Raw genomic sequence first — 23,296 nt, 5'->3', positions numbered from 1 at the left:
GCAGGTGTTTTCGCTGGAGGTAGCAACTCACCCTCTCTCGTCTTAACCTCTTTATCCTTGCTAAACCACTGTTTCATTTTCTCAAAGAATGTTTTCTTCTTTTTCTCTTCTTGGTAATACATTTTAGCGCTTACCAAAAACTCTCTACTCTTTCCGTATTATAAATATACAATACGAGCTTTTCAACCAATAGCAGCGCGACTCACACTAACGCACCAATCCTGGAGCGTCTACGTCACTAAACAGCTCTTCCAATCCCTGCGCGACTCACACTAACGCACCAATCCTAGCGCGAACCCTATTCTTATTCACTATCCAATCAGAGCGCGGACTTTCTGACGTCAACAGTCGCTGCAGTCGCTTGTCTCCTGTCTTCTGTCACTCGTCTACCCCTCCTTTACAAAATCTCTCAGTAGACTTTGCGTCGAAATTTCTACAAAATCTATTAGTTACAACATAAAAACATCTCCATTGTCTGCTTCGCTAACCACAGAATAGTAAAAGATAGTCTATTTCTCAAGAGTCAACAAACTTTCATACCTCACATAACTGTTTCCTCTAGGACTTATCCAAAGAGTCTTACAATCAATAAATGTATATACATTCACGCACTATCATACAAGAAAAATATAGTACATGCACACAGAATCCTGCTTCCCGAGAACAGCACACAATCTGTCCTACTACAGAATTATAACATACATTAACTAAGCAACTTTGCCCAGTTCCTCAAACAAGCTCAGAGAATACCTATTACTCCTCCCGCAATAAGCTTTAACGGAAATCCTTACGGATCCCTGGGACTTAAGACCAGAGTTTCACAGATAACCTTTACTACGATACACACTCCTTATATACCAGAAATATATTCTAATAGTAACATACAATAATGTCACCCATTCCGAACCCAGACAATGTGACGCGCAACATTCAATTGTCACACGTTATTCCTTACAATTCCGTCTTTCCCGAGAGCAGCATATACCTTCCTCTGCCCTACTACGGAACTGCTACCAGCTTCCAAATTCCAGAAGCACTACACATAACTCAACATGACGACTCCAAAATATAGTATTAGTACATATACCAATATCGACAAAATAAAATCAATAATCAATAAGCTAATGTACAAGCAATCTTATCAGATCAAGACAACCATCAAAACCATCCTACTCTGCTACCAGGAAATTGATAGAGATCAGGGTATCTAAAATATGCCCACTACCACGGATAGAGTAATCACACAGTTACACGCACATACATTCATCATACGCTAGGGCCCATTTCACTAACACGCTCAAATACTCTACCGGCAATAAACCTGTGGAAAGAAACACCTAAACACCCTGCATCTATATCAGGTCGATAAGATCTGGTTTTGTGACTGTCCTTGATCAATAAACATAATCTATACAACATATACAATAATGATCAAAAATATAAACCCAATAATTGACAAGAAAGAATATCCAACACCATGTTTAAAATTATATTGCTTTATCTATAATTAGTCAAAGAAAATCAATCAGAGTAAATCATTTTTCTCATAGTTACCTATTCTAGCTAAATGTCAGAACGGGTCAGGACAAGTCTCTCGGTAAAAGTCTCTCAAGACGAAGTCCTTTTCAGCATCGATCCTCAGCAACGCAGATTCTGTACGCGGCAAAGGAAAATGGCAAGTGGCAAAAGCCCTCCCTAGGCTAACATTTTTTATAGTAAAAACGTACAATGGAAAGACACATTAAAGTTTGCAATATCCGCTGAATCACTGAGCAGAGCGAGAAGGAAGGGATGTACATCGCTACATTTGAAAATCTCCGCTCAGGAAAAGTCACAAAACGAAGACTACGGAACAGGAACCAAGAAACCAATAAAGTATCTAATTTGTTCAACTTCCCTCAGCAACCGAGCCATAGTTCATAGTCTTTCTCTAAGACTCCTTTGTTTCCCAAGGCTGCCAAGGACGTTCCATTTCTTTTGGAGATCCTCCAAAACTGCTGCTGTCCTCATGGAAAGTTTTCTCAGGCGAGGACTATGGTCAGTTGACTTCAGGACCATTTCCAGCAGGGGTCTCCCTCGTCACATCTTTCATATTACAAATCACAGGCAGGCTCAATTTAGCCAACTCGGCTTAGGCCACCATAGGCCATAATTGACCATCTTAATTAAAGAAACAAAAACAATCGTTACCACAGCATAGCGATTAAACAGTGTTAACCCCACTAATACCCTTATGTGTATGTATTTATCTAGCTCTTGCAGCATAGAAAAGCATTAATTCGAAAAGCGTTTTGTGCTCAGGAAATAAACAGCACACAGCAACGTTTAAACATGAAAACACGCACATTATTTTTAAACAGAAACAGCACAATTATGCTGGCCCTCGTGTAACTCTTCTCTTATGTTAGGACAAACGGATTGATTAATATAAACATACTTGCACAAGACAAATAATTAATTGTTATTTATTAATAATTAATAAAACGCATAGACATGCTAGAGCTTCAAAAGCCATAGAATTTTCAAACTGAAAACTCTGCTCCAGCAATATTAACGATTAACAGGGCGTCTCTCCTATGAACACCTTGGTAGGTCATGAAGTGACGAGCAAAGAGACGACCTTTACTTACTGTGTGTGCACTTTAGTTGTGTAAATGTTACTCAAGAAACATGTGTCCCAATTTATAGAGAGCTAACTGTGTATTCAAAGGAAGTGTTTCTTCTACCTTTCCTTGCAGAGATCCAGGTTGTTCTATGGATTCCTGTTCTTAAAACTGACCGGTCCTTCTACCAGGCCCCTTGTTTGATTTCCGTGCTGCAGCCCAGGGGTCGCGCTGTTCAGCTGCAAGGAATATTCCATCCCAGTTCCCGGTTAAACGTCAGCCTACCCTTTGGTGCCCGAGCTAGAGTCTGCTGGCACCTGCCAGTGCTAACGCCTCAGAAATGGTGCCGAGACAAAAAGAAAAGAATAGAGGAAGGACTGTCATCAGTTATCACCTAGCGCTGCTGAGAAAGACCTCCCAGCTGCTTCTGCTTCATCTCATGGAACGAGAATTATAGGGACTGGACGATTGGCTGCACCTGAGCATTGAAGAGAGATACTGACACTGCAGACCAAGCACCCAGAGCAATGTGTCCAGCCAAAGACATCTTCACACATCACACCGACAGCAAACAATGCAAACGCTGCTGTGACCAAACAGAACACAGTTCAATATTTACATTAATACCTTCAAAGTTCTAGCGGTAATTCGACCGAAATATCAGCAGCTGCTGTTTCTGGGTTGTTTGCAAGTATGCTTGAAATAGTACCTCCCCTGTATCAAACCCGGGGCATATAATAATAATAATAATACTTTATTCGAGTTCAAGATTCATGAAGTCATAAAAGTAACATGTTCATACATAGACAAAAGTAAACCACAATAAAAATATTATTAAGCAGTACCTAGATAAATTATCTAAAAATTGATTAAACTTTTCCTTTTTCTTAAAATACTTTTTAAAAAGCCCAGCATTATTGACACACAGTATTCATCCTGTAAAGATACTAAGAACAATAAGGCGGGCCGGCAGTGTCTCCATGAACCATGTTTTTTTAAAAATGGCTTAATCCATCTAGATCTTTCCATCGAATAAAATTTACAGAAACAGATTACATGCAAAGTTGATTGGGTAGACAGATTGTCACACGGGCAATTACATAGTTTTCTTGCCCAATCATTAACTGCGGGGAAGGATACTAGACGGAAGAAGACGTCGAACCTTAGCCTAGTTAGCAAAAAACGGTCAAAGCCCACCTGACACCATGTTAAATAGGGCTGAATGTTATAAGAAACCAGTATACGTTGATGTTGCAATACGTGGTTCTTATTAAATTCAACACCTAGTCTGAGTGATTCAACATGAGACCAACATAGCTCCTTCAAATCCTTCCTTGTTAAGCCGCACATGGACTCTGGTTGAAAGTAAAACTCGGGTCTACCAAGATCCCTTGTGAATTGGCAAATATACTTCAACCAGGGTATCCTAAGTGCCCTATCCAATCCCATGCAATCCTTGAGGATATCTCTATTTAACGTTAGGACTGGGGAAGTCCATACCCTATACCAAAGCAGGACTGGTTGTATGCTAATCAGATCACTCACATAACGCATACCTAACTCTGCATGGCAATTAAAAACAGGGGAGCTAGCAGGGGTTGCCAGGATGAATCTTAGGAATGCATTCTCTACCCTTTGTATTGAGGAAAAATTGTTATTGATCCCCCAAATACCTGCCCCATATATGGCTACACTGATACACTTGGCTTGATAGATTTTTAACAGTATTGCAGGCGGTCTCTTCCCCAACTTTTTCGAGAAAGCCATAAGTGCAGCGGTGGCTTTCTTGAAAGACAATGTCCTATTTCTGATGGCTGGCCCCCAGGACCCCTTTTCCTCGAGGACTATGCCCAGGTACGAAAATATTTTAGATGGGGCAAGTTCCTCCTTCCCCGCAAACAAGCGACACACTCTTTTCTTACTACTACCACAGGACATTACAAATGATTTGGAAACATTGAGTTTTAACCCCCTGTTATCCATAAAATTTATGTAAGTGTCCAGGGCAGTTTGGAGACCTCTTTGCGTCCGGGACATAATCACTGCATCATCAGCGTATAGGAGGGACGCGATTTGGTGCTGGTTGGCCTGAGGGGAATCGCGTACTGCAGCAACTAAAACATTTTCTAGGTCGTTAAGTATACAGGTTAAACAGCAATGGGGCGAGTACGCACCCATGTCTCACGCCCCTTTTTACATAAAAAGGCTTAGTGCATTCACCATTTAGACCATATCTAACCTTCGCCCTAGCGCCGGCGTACAACTGTCTTAGAAAGGAAATAAGTACTTCGTCGACCTTCATGTCGCTCAAGATCTGCCACAATCGGTTATGAATGACACAATCTAAGGCCGCACTTAGGTCAACGAACACGACAAAGAGTTTACCCTCTTTGGCCTGGGTATATTTGCCAACTAATGACGTAAAGTTAAGAACCTGTTCAACAGTGCCGCAGCCCTTGCGAAAGCCGTATTGAACCGGCGATAAGATGTTGGACTCAGTGGCCCATATTTGTAAACGATTCAGGATAACTCGCCCGGTGACTTTCAAAAAAGAATCCAGAAGGGATATGGGACGATAACAAGAGGGTTTATCCCGGTCCCCTTTTTTAAATATTGGTATAATTATAGAGTCTGCCCAGGTATCAATAAAGCCCCGCGCACAGCTAGCCTCTAGAACACGCATAAGTAGAGGCGACCAGAGCCCCGGCTGAATTTTGAATAGATCAATTGGGATGCCATCTGCGCCTGGCGCTTTATTGCCTTTGCTCTGGGTGATTGCGACAGAGATTTCATCAACGGTAGCGTCTAAGTTAATCGGAACAAAATCGTCCGCCATTTGACCCTGGGTAATAAGCTTCTTAACTACCAATTTGTCTTTCCCTCCCGGATTATAAACCTCAGCAAAAAAGTCAACCCACGAATCTTCAGTGATGGCCACATCCATTCTATCGGTTTCCCCTGTAGTAAGGAAAGGAGCCCTGACCGCCAGCCATAAGGCAGAGCAATCCTTTTCCAAGGACGCGTTATATAAACACTCCCACGCATCGTTCTTAATCGCGCATTTCCGAGCCTTACGGGCCTGGTTGTACACACGTCTAAGGTGAATAATTTAAGTTTGATTCCTCGGAGTTTTCCCTAAGGCTATCTTTAAAGCAGTATGGGCCTTAGTGCACGCTGAATCAAACCACCCTTTTCTAGCTACTTTCCCCTCTTTAAGGGGACGGTGTAGGTCCTCTTTGATAATCTTTGTAATTGTAGCGAAAGATTCCAGAATATCTGAGTGAGATACTTCGTCCTGAAGGCACACATTAATGGAAGTTAATGCTTGTTTAATAATGTTCCTGTTCATCACCTCTTGATTACACTTTGACCATCTGAGGGCAAACCCATTCGTTCTATTTAGAGTGCAGTCAGTAGTCCAGGCCAGTTTCTCCACCGGAGAACGGACTGATTTACAGGGGAGCTGTATGCTAAAACTTAGTGGGAGATGGTCACTCACCCCGAGAGTATGTGTGGCAAAATCGGTTAACCAGCTGGAGTGGGAGTTGGTAATGGTAACGAAGTCAATCAACGTACTAAACCCTCTCCCCACATATGTCGAGCTGAACTCCACCGGAGGTCTACAGAGCAGGTTGACAAAACCAAGATCAAATGATGCCATCATTTCATTAAATGAATCGCCCCCGCTATTATGTTCGAAATGTGGTTGATATTCAGATTTATATTTTTCCTGATCACTGCAGCCACTCATAAAGTGTTTACAGAGGTGGTGGTTAAAATCACCTCCCCAAATAATAATGGAATCCCGTGGGGATGAAACTAACAAGGCTCCTAAATCCTTAATAAGAGTATTTATCATACCATTAACTAGACCTTTCTCAATACTATTATACAAGTTAACGATGAGCATCTCCACCTTGGGAGTCACCCGGATTAGAATAATCTGATAGTGATTACATTGGCCCACCATTTTTACTGACAAGGTCTCCATCAGGTTAGATAAATAGATAATCAGGCCCCCTTTATTTCTCCCTGAAGTAGAGGGACTAGCAGGTTGATGAAAGGTTCTGTGGCCGGTAATATGGATGGCTTCCAGGGACCAGGTCTCTTGCAGACATAAAATGTCTATGTCCTTAATATAATCAATCCATATAGGATTATCTATCTTGGAACGGAGACCGGCTACATTCCAGAAGGCAATCCTGGTTCCTTTATTTTTAACTGCCTCTAGTTGGTCCGATGGTAGGGTTACCTTCCGCACGTCGCTTACACAGGGTATCGCAGTTGGTACACACAGATCAGTCGTGGCAGAAGTAACAACAACCTCCGTAGTTGGGCATCAGTCCACTCCTTCAAGTCCGCTCAAAACTGAGAAGCGATTGACCCCTGCAAAACTACGGTGGGGACTGTCGTTCCCACTCCACATCTGATTAGGAAACGTTTTCCTGGGGTATTCCCAACCTAAATTAAGTGGGGTGCGGTAGCACTTCCTACCCCCAGGCTCAGAGATCATACTGGTGTTTGGTCTGTTCAGCTCCCTGTAAAATTAATCAAGTGAGAGGATCTGGATACCCTTCGATTGTGGCTTTGCATTAAATGACGATTCGTCAATAATTCGTCTAACCAAAAAAGAATTATTAAAATTGAGAATAATGCAGTCTCCAGCTTTGGTCTTTTTGGATCTACCAATCCAGGCCACTCTACGTACCATTATTAAATCATTCCAAATGTTGTTACCCGCCATGGTGTTCTTTGTAAACCAGTGGAGCACCTTATTTTTTAATTGACCAAAGTCCTCACTTACGCCCTTATTCAATGCAGGGACATTTGCGAGCACTACTACTAAAGGTGAGCACACTGGTGGAAGGTTAATAACTGGTAAAGGAACCCGTTCAGCCTGATCAGCCCGCTCTTTCTCCCTCAAACATTTATCACTAATTTGTAAGGATGTAGTAGTAAGTGAGGTGGATTCGGCAGTATTAACACTTTTAGTTAGAGGGGGCATCAAAGGTACAGTAGTGGTACAGTTATCGCCAGAAAGGGTTATAGCTACCTGGGTATTTAGACCTTGAGGGGCTGAGTTATTGCTAGATGTTATTTCAGTACAAGTGATCGACTTGGGCGATGTTATGTTTTCGAGCCTACGCGTATTGATATTGACAAGCTCACCCAAGGCGTCTAACTTACCATTAATGTTTTTCAATCTCTCAATTATTGGAAGGGTAAAGGAACGCAAAAGATGGGTTATGTTTGAAAGTGATACTACTGTGTCCTCGACCCTACCGCTAAATATAGCTCTATTATTTAAAGCAGGAGACAACTGAACAGGATCTATCAGTACTTGAGAGTTCTTCTTGGGTTTTTTAATAGCATTCTTAGGGCAAGTTACACTATGTATACCAGACAGCTTTATAACTTTAGATTTCCTGCCTGTTTGACTGCTCCCGCCCCTTTTCCTTTTCCCTTTCCCTTTCCTATCCAAACTAGGAGGAGCCGCTACCATTTTGGCTTCAGGGGCTACATGATCTTCTGGCTGTAAGCTTTTCCTGGGCTCAATCGGATAGAAACCCTCGGATGAATCAAGACTGCTAAAGGAGTTATTACTCAGACACAGAATCCTCGACAAAAGGGTAGTCAGAGTACGTTGAAATGCGTGGGCATAAAGAAGTCGAATCTGCCCTTGCTGGTGACACCACATTACTAAAATCTCCTAGAGAGGAGCGCCTGGCGCTCAAAAGTTCCATAGACAAACGCTTTTCAGTCCGGGCAATCTCCCTACCCACAACATCGGCTGCTCTCAGGAAAAAGTCATCAAGAGTGCCGGTGGGTCTTTCACCTGCTGCGGCCGGTGTAAGGCAGCGTTTCCCCTCGTTATCCGTAGCTAGTGACATGATTACGTACAAAAGCAGAAGAGTCAAGGAGTTCTTACCAAGGGGATGTAGGCCTCAGGGACGTGGCCCAGCCTCTATCGGCCTCGGACGGCCGTAGACGGCCCGCCCTTTGCCCGGGCTTCGCCCGGCGCGTCCCGCGAAGCGGGCCTCAATGCAATTTAAAGGCGCCTCCTGGCGCTGCGTTAGCTGACGTCGCGCCGCCGCTGGGGCAGCCGGGAGATGAAGTCCCGGGGCGGCGACGCGGGAAAGTGCCGGTTTCAGGGTCAAGCTATCCCCCCGTGACTCTTGGCGATGGCGGCGTGCTGCTCTGCAGGTAGGTTCAGATTTTGCTTTCCTCCCCCTATATAAATACATCAGTACATTTCACCCCTTTGTCCTCTTTTCTTCGCACAGTCCTTGCATTGTGTGATTGGGTCTGGTACAGGGCAGGTGCACTTTATTATTGTCTTCGTTTTTTAATTGTTTTTTTACTCTTTAGGCATCAGGATGGGCCTCACTCTGCACGCTGAGATCCTGAAGGCCTACCATTGCCTTGGACTTCTTACTGTGACACCCTGGGCCTAAGAGTCCTCTAGCTGGTCTCTGCTGATGGGGGTGTGTTAGTCCCTCACCCTTGCTGTTTACCTCCTTACAAATACGCTCTCCCGTCTAGACAGGTCAAGGTGCAAAATGCTCCTATCCCTATTGCTTCTTCCGGATGAGGGCATGGACTGCAGCCAAGTACACAGTAAACAAGAGATGCAACCCTGTGCCTTTAAGAAGATTTTGTCTCCACCCTCTGCTGATCAAAGTACGAAGTTTTCATGAGAAACGCCGTCAAAGCAGCGGAATCCGAAATAAACTCTGCTCTGCAATGTTGCTATATCCAGTCGCCGTTGTCTCCCTTCAGACACAGTATAAACCCTCAAGGACAACACATGCCATCCCACGAAGACAACGGGATGAATGTGCTACTTCTTGTAAGGACATATATGCTCAAAATGCGTTGTTCACATGTTTTGTAGAACCCCAGAATCATAGGATGATTGAGCCTCCCGCCAGACTCCAACCTGGTCCCCAGCTTAAAAGTCACAATAAATTTACCTAAAAAAAACGCACATCTGTGCCCTGCACGAACGCGCACCCACGTCATAGGGGCCTGTATTTGTAGTTCAATGATTGCCCATTTAATAAAGCAAAGTGTATTCCAGTTATTGTGGGTGAATTCGGGACACTATATCTGGGCTGCGCCACCTGCTTATCATGAGCACCAGTTTAGTCACAGAAGGACATTCATTTTTGGAAGGCACAGGGAGATGAAGTGATTTGCCCACAATCACAGGATGTTGAGCGTCATAGCTGAGACTCGAACCCGGTTCCCCAGCTTCGAGGGCGACCGCTCTAGCCCGAAGTCTACATCCTCTCCCTTAGTTCGCCCACTCTTTCCCATGTGTGATAAACTGATGATAGTCTACAGTAGGTTCACTAAATAACGTAACTTCACCTCAGGAAATGTCTCAACGTATTTTATCTTTAAACATATTTGCTTAATTATATGATCGGTTGTTGATTAAAACTTTTGAGAGGCTTTTTAAGAGTTTTATTACATGCATAAACAAATACAGCTTATCTGAATTGAGTCCAAGTTACACGTTTTTGCTGTCATTGTATTTGGATTGCCGTCCTTGTGTCAATCCTTGCTACACCCACATTGGCAGCGATTGCTCTCTCATAAGATCCCAAAGGTGAGACCTATTGGCTATGCCAATGCTTGTTTAACCAGCTCCACAGAACAAATTAGCAGTCTAGTCTGCCAGTTCAGAAAGTCGAATATCAAACTACCAAAAAGTGCTGCGATGCCATGCAGACAGATGTGTCAAACAAACATTCCGAAATGCACTCAAAAGCCTGATCAGAACCAGGTTATCAGTCCATTCTGGCCATGTTCATCACAAGTTACTGTCCAGCCATACCTGAATAAGGCCAACGTACCCATCTAGTTCCCTAGTCCGACCCATATGCCAGATACGGAGAAAAAGCTTCACATTAATCTACAATTACCCAGCCAAAAAGACTGAGGACTGACACAGGACATTATGTATCAAACGTATAGCAGCAAGAGCCAGAAAACTGAACATATGGCCAGGCTTTTCCCACCAGTTAATGACACGGACAGAGCGACAGGCATTGGCAAAACAAATAGGTCTGGCTTACCTTCTGAACCGAATAAAACATTTAAAAACGCACACAGCAGTGAGAAAAATACAACTACTTATTGTGTTGTGTGTGTCCTTTTGAGATGTGAAGTAGTCATGTATGCTTGGCAATGTATACTCTCAGTTCCACAGGAGGTAAAATGATACATCAGACACCCAATAGAATGCTGTGACCCTAACATTCCTCCAGGAGGAACCAAAGTCTACCCTATGTGCATATTAAATAACTGGCAACAAGAAGTCCTGCAAGCAGCTGTGCTTTTAAAAAAACAAGCATTTGCAATGCAATAGTGTGAAGTTGGCATGGTATATGCTGTCCACTAGTTATAATGGGCACCCTGTACCAGTCCAAACAACCCCTTATTGATGATAGGTTAAAGACAACCTTTATTGAAAGCTATCCTAGTGGTAGCTATGGAGAGCAGCCTTCAGGCTAAGTCTTGAAGGAATGTACTACAACAAACATGATGGACGGAATGCTGACAATGCAGACATTCTCCCCCAGTCAAGAGATCTGGGTTAAATCCATCGTTCTTTTGCCCACTACGCCACCCCAGTTCAGACATGGCCATATGCAAATCAATCTTGACCCTGTGCCTCATGGGAACAGTCCAGCCCGAACTGCCAAGCCATGTCTTCCCTGGACCGGAATCAAGCATCCTAGGACCGGTTTCTGGCTATCAGCTGTCAGCCAGGATAGCTTGACTCCAGTGGCGTAGTGAGCACGGGACCCACGTCTGGGCATACCCATCCCACTTGGGGCAAAAAGCGTTACAACAAACAAATGATGGACAGAATGCTGACAATGCAGACATTCTCCCCCAGTCAAGTGAACTGGCTTGGCAGTTTGGGCTGGACTGTTCCCATGGGGCACAGGGTCAAGACTGATTTGCATATGGCTGGGTTCAAACTGGAACTGCATGGTGAGCAAAAAAACGATGGATTTAGGCCCAGATCTCTGTACTGGGTGAATGTATGACATTGTTCTGCATTCTGTCCATCAATTGTTGTTTTTGCATTTGTCTCCCCGAGTGAGAAGGGTATGCCCAGACGTGGGTCCCTTGCTCTCCATGCCACTGGAATCAAGCTATCCTAGCTGAAAAGGGGTGAAACCCCGAAACCGGTCCTAGGATGCTTGTTTCCAGTCCAGGGAGGACCTGGCTTGGCAGTTTGGGCTGGACTGTTCCCATGAGGCACAGGGTCAAGACTGATTTGCATATGGCTGGGTTCAAACTGGAACGGCATGGTGAGCAAAAAAACGATGGATTTAGGCCCAGATCTCTGTACTGGGGTGAATGTATGACATTGTTCTGCATTCTGTCCATCAACTGTTTTTGCAATTGAAGGAATGTACAGCAGCTTGTTTTATCAGTCTATAATCTCCTGAATGGCTAAATGAAAGGCAACCACACCAGATAAATATATATAATATATATTTATTTCTAAACACACCCTCCTAGTCTCTTTATGAGGCTAGAGGTTAAAACACAAGTTACACTTCAAACATTACAGTAAAATAGCACAAATACACGTCAGGCCCTAGGGGTGAGCAAAACCATATACTAAAATAGTGGTACAAGAAACCACGACTTAACTAGACACAAGGCCTAGAGCCTGTAGAATCGCTGGGACCCCAAGGAACCACTCATGGTAGTGACACAGAGGACCCACGGGGGTCGTGTGCAGTGTGAGAACACAGCCGCGAGCTAGCGTTAGCTTCTAAGGGGAAAGTCAGTTAGATTTTTAAAGATTAGGGACACTTAGAAAGGAGTCGGGACCAAACCCTTTGGGACTTAGGAAGTTCTAGGGCCAACACCCACGGGAGCACCAGAGTACTCGTGTTACCTCACTCAGGGAAGCCGGGTGCATAAGTGTCGGGTCGCGTCGTCGATTTCAATGGGAGCTGGCAAAGAAGTGCTGCTGCCGGGAAGGTGCGAAGTGCCCGAAGAGATCCAAGCCTGGATCGAAGTCGAGAAGAACCTGAAAGCAGATGGGATAGAGTCTGGGTCACTAGCCAGTGACCAGGACGACGATAGGCGGATGCCCACAGATGGGTGATTTCAGGTGAAGCTTGACTCTTCAGCCACGAGGACCAGGAGGCATCGAGGACGACCAGGAGCTGGATTTGAGCTGTCCCACAAAGGATGTCAAGTGCTGCAGCGTCGGTGCCCGGATTGGACACAAGAAGTCTTGGCAACAGCAACCCATGCAGAAAGAAGAAATGCTTTGGTGCAGACCAGCAAGGTCTGAGGGACTCACCACTTTGTAGGGAGTCAGGGCACGTCTGGAGCAACCATGGAAGTCCAAGGAAAATCAAAGTTGCCTTCACAGGGACCCACCAGTCGATGGACCAGGGATCGCGAAGGAGCCTCGAGAGGAAACACAAAATGGCGGCCCACTCGGGGTGACTAGGCTGACAATCTTCAGTGGATTCTCTGCTCGAGGTGGGGGCTGCAAGTAACCCCAATCACGACTTCAAGAGACGTCGAGAAGTCAATGCACTTGCAAAAGTGCACAGTGACCAGGAGTTCGGGTTCCGCGCTACTCACGAGGACAGCGGGTCTAAGCTTTGCTGGGGACTCTGGTTAGCCTGAGAGGTCTGGAAATCCTCTTCCTGGGCTGCAAATACTTCGGAGTCCGGCGGGAGCTTCGGAGATGCAGAACGGCAAAATGCTTCGTTGGTGCCTGCCCAGCAGGGGAGTCACTCCTTGACCCCAAGGGAGATTGTCAGTCCTCTAGTCTTTAGTAGAGCGTCGAAGTTCCAGGATTCAGCTTCAGAGTTTCGTCCAGGGATATCTAAAATTCTGGTTACAGAGGTTCCTTACTTATACCCAAGGAAGGGGGTGGACTAGCTCTAGGGACCCACCTATGGGAGGGTTTGGAAAGAGGGGTGGCTACACCCATTTTATTTGTCCAGTTACGCGCCAGAGCAGGGGCTGGAAGCCCCTGAACCGGTTTCAGCTGGGACACCAAATGTGCCCCCAGTGCAGGACTTCAAAGCACTCTGAGTGCACCCACCCAGCCCCAATACACTAAATCCTGTCTGGGAGGTGGTGTCCAGGCATCCCCTGCCGGAGTTTGTCAGCAAGAGGCAAGACACATGTCTGTGGCTGCAGCATCCATTTGGTGATGCCAGGGCTCTGTTAGATTTCTACCGGGTATACCAGTACTGCCATGTCTCTCCCTCTAGAAGGGTGGGGTCATATCCTCACTTCAGGAATTGATGTGGGGTATGACTCCAAGGTGTTTGACACCAAACACGACATGTTTCCGTGCAGCCAGTCCAAAGTTAGCATTAACCGTTTAAGATATAATGCACTTAAGAGTATATGGTCAGGCTGCACCACTGACAACCCCAGGGAAAGAGATCCCGAAGGCTGCAGAGGGGCTCAGCTCATGCTTGGGCACCCTCTCACATATAACCAAGCACCCTGCCTTCAGTATTTATAAAGCCTGCCATAGGGGTGACTGATGGGTTACTATGTGCAGTGATAGGTGAGGTATAGTGAACCTATACCTCAGTAAGGGGTACATGCACCACCTTACCCAGGCTGCAGTAGCAGACCTGTGATGTCATTTTGAAGGGCTTTCCAGGGGTGGCACAATACATGCTTCAGCCCCTGCTAGGCCTCTGGGGTACACAGTATACCATATACTAGGGACTCACAAGGGTACCCCAGAATCCAATCTGGAGTGTACCTAAAGTACATGCAATCAATTTAGAGAGGAAGCAGCTAGGCTGGGGTCCTGAATAGCAGGGCCCCAGCCAGACTAAAGTCGAAAAACAGTAAAACACCAGCAAAAAGTGGGGGTAACCATACGAGGCAGATCCTACTCTCCTACAAATAGGTTTCGCATTATTGAAAGTTTGAGCTATTGGAACTGCATTATTTGCAACACCAATAGGCCAAACTTTCTGTAATGCGAAACCTATTGCTTTGCAAATGCTGGTTTAATCCTGATCTTACTGACGGGGTCCCACGACGTTCTTCGGCAGGCTAGTGGCCTTTAAAAGAGGGCCTAAATGTTCCCCCCTCAAGTTAACCACATGGATAGACGCTGCATCTGTGGGTGACAGGAGGGTGTGCGAGCAAGGAGTCAAGAGATCGCCAGAGTAGGCCAACCAAAAGATTCAACTGGTGATGTATGCTGGGAGGGAACCAAGCAAGAAAGGCGGGACGGATGCAAAATATTAACCAACCTGAGAAAAGGAAATTTCCAAAAGCAGCACAACAAAGTCCCCGATAGCCCATATAATGAATACAGCATGCCTTGCAGAACCACGCATGTGCTGCCCAGGTTCCACCTAAAAAACGCTAACAAGGCCACCCCTTGAAGGAACATGGCTAAGTTGCTACCTATGTAGACAGGTAGGTGACCAATCAATGCAGCACCATCATACTAGTCGCAAGAAGTAATGGCACTTATGTTTGAATGCGTTATTTGCAAAGCAGAAACCTAGCAATAAGGCAGCTGAGGATAATTTTTGATTTAGAAAAAAGCATCACAAAGTGGATGGAAGATCAATCCCACATTCAATTGTGAAAATTGAGGTTGGAAAAGTGCAAATGGCAATTTACTGTGTCTTGGTTTTTAAATTAGTTTTTTTTGTTTTACTTTTTTTTGTTTTTAAACATACTTTATTGGTTTCCTTAAGATTACAACTTCCGCCATTATAAGTATACATCATAACATACCAATACCGACAGATTCAGCAAAGAAGCTCCAAAATAGAAAGCGGTGAGACAGATAGCTATGAGTTACCAATGGACGAATCCAGCACGTGTAACCTGTAAGTGTTCGAGTTGTTGCAGCATCCATAATTCTGTAATATCTTGCCTCTCACCTCCCAACCAACAATTCTACATTTAGTCCACCTCTGCGGAGGCGAGGAACCGCACAGTAAAGATACCTGAACAACAATGTCTGAGTTCAACACCGTGGAGAGTCCATTATCTTCAACGTTTATCACCCGGCGTTTCGTTTAATTCGCATTATCAAAACCAACTTTAGAAAATTCCCCCCTCCCACGCCCTTCCCCCAACCCAACTCCCCACCCCCCCCCCTCTGCCGGGTCAACGTAACTCAAGGTCCATGTATCGAAGTACTCATACGGGGCCACCTTTTATCTCACTCCCCTGTCCTGGGGGCTCCCCCTCTCCAATGGACATCTCCGCTGCGCTGTATCATAAAGCCATCCGTGCTGCACGGACCGCCTTCTACGCCGACAAAATTGAAACTAGTCCCACCCCCGCGAAAGAAATTTTCAAACTCGTACAAGAACTACAGAGCAGTAAAACACCCCCCCCTATGATCTCCTCTGAGCAACAGTGCGAAGAACTTGCTAAGTTCTTCGTTGACAAAGTGCAGAAAATTTACACTTCCTTCCCCCAGCATGACCCTAATACCATTAGCTACCCCTCCGTTTCTCTTAGCCACTCGACTCTGACCTACATCCCAGAAATCTCCAAAGACACTCTTATTACACTCTGCAATAAAGTCAAGTCTGGCTCCCCCGCAGACCCTATGCGCCCGGCCCATTTCCTTGACTCTATCAACTTCTTTCTACCAGCGCTAACCGCCATCCTGAACCTCTCCTTTACTTCAGCGTGTGTACCATCTGCCTGGAAGCAAGCGTGGGTTTCCCCTATCATCAAGAAACCCACCCTAGATCCATCTAAACCGGAGAACTTTCGCCCAATCTCCCTGCTTCCATGGCTTTCCAAACTCGCTGAAGCACATGTTAACAGCGCTCTATCCCAACATATGGTCAATAACAACATTCTGGACCCATCACAAAATGGGTTCAGACCAGGCCATAGTACTGAGTCTGCTCTTTTAGCCACCACAGAGCACCTCCGGACGATCTTGGATGCCGGTCAAGGTGCTGCGCTGATCCTCCTGGATCTCAGCGCGGCCTTTGACACGGTATCCCATGTCATCCTTCTTAAACGTCTGGAAACCTTTGGAGTAACGGGCCACGCCTTGGAGTGGTTCAGATCCTTCCTCAAAAACAGGTCCTTCCGAGTCTCTGCCCCCCCCTTTCTATCTAAACCCCACCCTATTGAACAGGGTGTCCCACAGGGCTCTGCGCTAAGCCCCTCTCTTTTTAATCTTTATGTTCAGCCACTAGCGGCAGTAGCCAAAGAATGGGGCTTGACATTGGTATCGTACGCTGACGATACACAACTGGCCATTGCCCTTTCAGACGGACCTTCCAACCTTTCCTCTAATTTTAAAAACGGACTCTCTGCGGTCGCCCAATGGATGACCACAAACTGTTTACAACTCAACGGCGGAAAAACAGAGGTGCTTCTCCTTGGCAAAAACACCAGCCTTTGGAATGAGCACTGGTGGCCATCCTCCCTTGGTACCATCCCTCCTCCCAAAACCCTAGTGAAAAACTTGGGTGTCTGGATGGACGACTCACTCAACTTTCGAGCTCACACCAAGAAAGTTGCCGGCACCTGCATTGGCTTACTGAGAAGCCTTAGCCATATACTAAATTTCTTTGACGCAAAGACCCGCCAACTCATCATCCAAGCCACCATTCTCTCGCGTCTGGACTATGCCAATGTACTCCTTCTTGGCGCCAACAAATGTGAGTTAGCACGACTCCAACGCGTGCAGAACTCGGCCGCTAGAACTCTGGTCGGCCTTCCCCGTAGATGCTCAGCCAGAGCAACCATCAGGAAACTGCATTGGCTTCCGGTTGACTCCAGAATCAAGTTTAAGACCCTAATCACAACCTTCAAAATTTTCAAACTTAATACTCCCCCTCTGCTTCAACCCCTTCTCACTCCCTATGCGCCGTCACGGAACCTGAGATCTTCCAACCAAAACCTTCTCTGCGTCCCACGCATAAAACTCTGCCGCATGGGCGGACGCTCCTTCAGGTTCCTGGGAGCCAAGATGTGGAACGAACTACCACATCATATTCGCGAGATAGACAACCTATCTGCTTTCCGGAAGGCAGTGAAAACTCTTCTATTCCCTTGCCCGTAAACTTTCCTCCGTCCTCGGACCCTCTAGCTCAGGATCGGATCTGGGTTTCAGCGCCGGGACGCCTCATTGCCGGGGCAGCTGTTGCGCTTCACCAAAACAATAAGATAAGATATAGTGACTTGGGAGGCCTGTCCCGCTATTTCCTGCATCATTGCTCCCCATGCCAGTAGCACCTCAAGCAGTTTGGCATCCCTCCTGGTGCTCCGTATGTGCCCCTCCTCGGCTAGGGCCCACTCCCATAAATCTGACCTCCACTTTGCCAATAGCAGTCCTTGCTGTTAACCAGTGGATTGATATACGCCTCTTGGCTATAACTAGCCCCAGGATCAGAAACCGCCTGCTTATCTTGCGTTTCGGGTCCCGTGGAATCAAGCCTAGTAGACATACGCGGGGATCCAATGCAATAGTCCATCCGGTTATCCGGGTCAGTTCACCAAGAACCGCCCCCCAGTACGTCTGGATCGATGGGCACGTCCAAACCACATGCAGAAAATCTGCTTGATCATAACGACACCTGGGATATTGGGGGTCTCTGGAGCCATCAATGGCGTGCAACCTTCTACGGGAGAGGTACGTCATATGTATTATGTTGTACTGGATTTGCTTAAAGCGATTGCTCACTGCCACCTTCCGCACACTCTCGTGTATCCTTACCCAGTCTCGCGGCGTAAGCTCCTGTGGACACACCTGCTGCCATTTTTCTTCAATTTTTAGGGGGCCGGTCTTTTTATCATCCCTTAACGCCCTATAGAGGTGAGTAACACATTTTCGCCCTCCCGCCATGGCAATCATAGTGACCAGAGTCTGGGTGTGCCCCGGGGCCTCCGGAAACTTAGGCCACAATTGTCGTGCCGTTGCCACTATTTTTGCATATTGCAGAAACTGCCCTGCCCCCAACTCAAAGGCAGTCACTGCCTCCTGATACGTGATAAATTTAGTGTCCGGGTGCAGGTCGGCCAACAACAGGCAGCCCCCTGACTTCCATGCCTCTGTCGACATTACCTGGTCAATCTGAGCAAAGGGCGGCAGGTGCCAGAGGTCGGCCTCCGGGGGGAAAAGGTCGGTCCTGAATAATTTTGCAAGCCACTCTATTCCAAATTGCAGCCCCAAGCCGCACCAGAGGCAGACCGGGCGCCTCCAGCCTCCCAGCCCGCCACAACAATGCCCCGAGCAGTCGGTCCCCGTACGTACCTGCCAGCAGGGACCTCTTCCAAGAGGGATCCACGTCCAACCAGGCTATGGCATGTTGCAATTGCGATGCAAAGTAGTAAAGCTCCAAATCAGGGATCTCCAAACCCCCTCTACCCAAACTACGTTTCAGGACTTCTAAACTGACCCTGCATCGCTTCCTGTTCCATAACAGTTGGACCAGCAGTGAATCGAGTTCCCGAAAAACCCGGTGTGGAATTTCAAACAAGCATTTGCAATGCAATAGGTCTCGCAATTATAAGAGTTTGTGCTATTGGCATTGTAAAATTACAATTCCTTTTATTTATGTTTTGGTCTTAAAACAAACAAAAGGCATTGTCATTTACAATGTCAGTAGCATAAACTCGCATAAAAGCAGTGTGGGGAGTGCAGCAGTGTGGGGAGTGCAGCAGTGTGGGGCGTGCAGCATTGTGCGGCGTGCAGCATTGTGCGGCGTGCAGCAGATGTGGGCAGTGTGCGGCGTGCAGCAGTGTGCGGCGGGCAGCAGTGTGCGGCGGGCAGCAGTGTGCGGCGGGCAGCAGTGTGTGGCGGGCAGCGTCATGCAGCAGTGTGTGGCTTGCAGCAGTGTGTGGCGTGCTGCAGTGTGTGGCGTGCTGCAGTGTGCGGCGTGCAGCAGTGTGCGGCGTGCAGCAGTGTGCGGCGTGCAGCAGTGTGCGGCGTGCAGCAGTGTGTGGCGTGCAGCGGCATGCAGCAGTGTGTGACATGCAGCAGTGTGTGGCGTGCTGCAGTGTGTGGCCTGCAGCAGTGTTTCGTGTAGCAGTGTGCGGTGTGCAGCATTGTGCGGCGTGCAGCAGTGTGCGGCGTGCAGCAGTGTGCGGCGTGCAGCAGTGTGCGGCGTGCAGCAGTGTGTGGCGTGCAGAAGTGTGTGGCGTGCAGAAGTGTGTGGCGTGCAGCAGTGTGTGGCGTGCAGCAGTGTGTGGCGTGCAGCAGTGTGTGGCGTGCAGCAGTGTGTGGCGTGCAGCAGTGTGTGGCGTGCAGCAGTGTGTGGCGTGCAGCGGCATGCAGCAGTGTGTGGCGTGCAGCAGTGTGTGGCATGCAGCAGTGTGTGGCGTGCATCAGTGTGTGGCATGTAGCAGTATCACGGTTGCAGCAGTGTGCGGCGTGCAGCAGTATGTGGCATGCAGCAGTGTGTGGCGTGCAGCAGTGTGGCGGCGTGCAGCAGTGTGTGGCGGCATGCAGCAGTGTGTGGCGGCATGCAGCAGTGTGTGGCGGCATGCAGCAGTGTGTGGCGGCATGCAGCAGTGTGTGGCGGCATGCAGCAGTGTGTGGCGGCATGCAGCAGTGTGTGGCGGCATGCAGCAGTGTGTGGCGGCGTGCAGCAGTGTGTGGTGGCGTGCAGCAGTGTGTGGTGGCGTGCAGCAGTGTGTGGCGTGCAGCAGTGTGTGGCGTGCAGCAGTGTGTGGCGTGCAGCAGTGTGTGGCGTGCAGCAGTGTGTGGCGTGCAGCAGTGTGTGGCGTGCAGCAGTGTGTGGCGTGCAGCAGTGTGTGGCGTGCAGCAGTGTGTGGTGTGCAGCGGCATGCAGCAGTGTGTGGCGTGCATCAGTGTGTGGCATGTAGCAGTTTTGGCCTTTAAACAACATGTCCTCCCCATTTGTAGGGTTTCTGTGCTCTGTGTTAGGCAGGCTAACCATTCAAACCTGCTCTGTAAAGCTTCAACATGATAAAAGCCCCGGCACCTCTTTGGTTACAAATTAAGCACTAGGAAAGTGGCTGTAGCCAAGACACTATTGAATTTTAGTTTATATGCTCTGTGTTACGCAAACTAAATAAAGACATATACAGTGTAAAGCTGCTGCCTCATCAAAACACCGGCACTTCCTTTGTTACAAATTAAGCACTAGGAGGGTGGCTGTAGCTACGTGTTTGCAGCTACACACAAATAAAAATAATAACGTAGCTCCACTTTAGGTCATATTTATGTTTGTGTCTATAGAAATATCAACTAATTTGTCCACAATCACAGGCTATTAAGCATATTCAGACATTAAAACCTGGTTTCAAAACTCGTAGGTTAGCAGTAGTGGACTTTAAAGAACATCCCCTCCCCATTTTTCCGGTTTGTGTGCTCTGTGTAAGGCAGGCTAAACAAAACATGCTGTGTAAAGTTGCCACCTAATCAGAGCCCCGGCACCTCCTCTGTTACAAATTAAGCACTGGGAAAGTGGCTGTAGCCAAGCCACTATTAAATTACAGTTTATGTCCACTGTGTTACGCACAATAAAAAAAAAGTATGGCGTGCAGCAGTGTGTGGCGTGCATCAGTGTGTGGCATGTAGCAGTGTCACGGTTGCAGCAGTGTGCGGTGTGCAGCAGTGTGCGGCGTGCAGCAGTGTGCGGCGTGCAGCAGTGTGTGGCGTGCAGCAGTGTGTGGCGTGCAGCAGTGTGTGGCGTGCAGCAGTGTGTGGCGTGCAGCAGTGTGTGGCGTGCAGCAGTGTGTGGCATGTAGCAGTGTCACGGTTGCAGCAGTGTGCGGTGTGCAGCAGTGTGTGGCGTGCAGCAGTGTGTGGCGTGCAGCAGTGTGGCGTGCAGCAGTGTGGCGTGCAGCAGTGTGTGGCGGCATGCAGCAGTGTGTGGCGGCATGCAGCAGTGTGTGGCGTGCAGCAGTGTGTGGCGTGCAGCAGTGTGTGGCGTGCAGCAGTGTGGCGTGCAGCAGAGTGTGGCGTGCAGCAGAGTGTGGCGTGCAGCAGTGTGTGGTGTGCAGCGGCATGCAACAGTGTGTGGCGTGCAGCAGTGTGTGGCGTGCAGCAGTGTGTGGCATGTAGCAGTTTTGGCCTTTAAACAACATGTCCTCCCCATTTGTAGGGTTTCTGTGCTCTGTGTTAGGCAGGCTAACCATTCAAACATGCTCTGTAAAGCTTCAACATGATAAAAGCCCCGGCACCTCTTTGGTTACAAATTAAGCACTAGGAAAGTGGCTGTAGCCAAGACACTATTGAATTTTAGTTTATATGCTCTGTGTTACGCAAACTAAATAAAGACATATATATACAGTGTAAAGCTGCTGCCTCATCAAAACACCGGCACTTCCTTTGTTACAAATTAAGCACTAGGAGGGTGGCTGTAGCTACGTGTTTGCAGCTACACACAAATAAAATAATAACGTAGCTCCACTTTAGGTCATATTTATGTTTGTGTCTATAGAAATCTCAACTAATTTGTCCACAATCACAGGCTATTAAGCATATTCAGACATTAAAACCTGGTTTCAAAACTCGTAAGTTAGCAGTAGTGGCCTTTAAAGAACATCCCCTCCCCATTTTTCCGGTTTGTGTGCTCTGTGTTAGGCAGGCTAAACAAAACAACATGCTGTGTAAAGTTGCCACCTAATCAGAGCCCCGGCACCTCTTCTGTTACAAATTAAGCACTGGGAAAGTGGCTGTAGCCAAGCCACTATTAAATTTCAGTTGATGTCCTCTGTGTTACGCAAAATTAAAAAAAAGTGTAAAGTGTAAAGCTTCTGCCTCATTAAAACACCAGCACTTATTTGTTACAAATTAAGCACTAGGTGGGCGGCTGTAGCTACGTGTTTACAGCTACACACAACAAGTAACATGATACCTACAACAAGTTAGGACTATTGGCTTTGTCAATCGTTGTTAGTTGCATAAGATAAATTAGCAGTAACTGTGGCTTGTATATAATATTGAAAAAGCATCCACTTGAAGCCCTAGTGACACCACGACAATGTTACTGCTCCTGAGTTACAAAAAGAGGCACAAGAATCCAGAGCAGACATGGCGAGTAAGTTGGCTGAAGAGGTGGGGGTGGCAAATGGTGTTCACGGGCGCTTTGATGTCCTCAGTGGCCGCGCGGCTCACTGAAAACATCAAAGCGCCCTCGAAATGTAAGTGATCGGCTGTGTGACAGGCGAAAGTGAAAGACGAGTGCTTTCAGGCTGCCAAATGGTGCGCGCGCCCGGCACACATGCACAGTAGTTGGCGGCCTGAAAGCACTCGTTTGCACTTCCAAAAGTGCTTACTATAAGTCTCGCCAGAGCAGCGCTAAAGCGCTGTCTCAGGCGAGACCTAAAAAGGAACCTTGCATGGTATAGAGGCATCAGGGCAGGACTACCATCTTTATGAGTGCAATCTTTCCCATCAGGGAGAAGTTAAGAGAATTCCAAAAGGTAATCCTACCCTGCAACCCACGGATTATCTTCCCCATATTACGCTGATAAAACCCCGCCTCGGACCTATCGAGCCATATCACTGGTAGCGGATCGTGTCCTCCGCCCATGGAAGTTCCAGCACTGGTTGATGGTACCCCCCCAGTCGATCTTCGTGTCAATCGTGTAGAGCTGTGACTTCGTTCCGTTAATATAGAGTCCCCAACTGCAGACCGTCTTCTCGCACTCAGTCAGGGACCCTCGGGGCAGGACGGGGGGGGGGGGTGGGT

The sequence above is a fragment of the Triturus cristatus genome, chromosome 1_1 (assembly GCF_964204655.1).
Source record: "Triturus cristatus chromosome 1_1, aTriCri1.1, whole genome shotgun sequence".
Classification (NCBI taxonomy): Eukaryota; Metazoa; Chordata; class Amphibia; order Caudata; family Salamandridae; genus Triturus; species Triturus cristatus.
Note: the sequence above shows the minus strand (reverse complement) of the source record.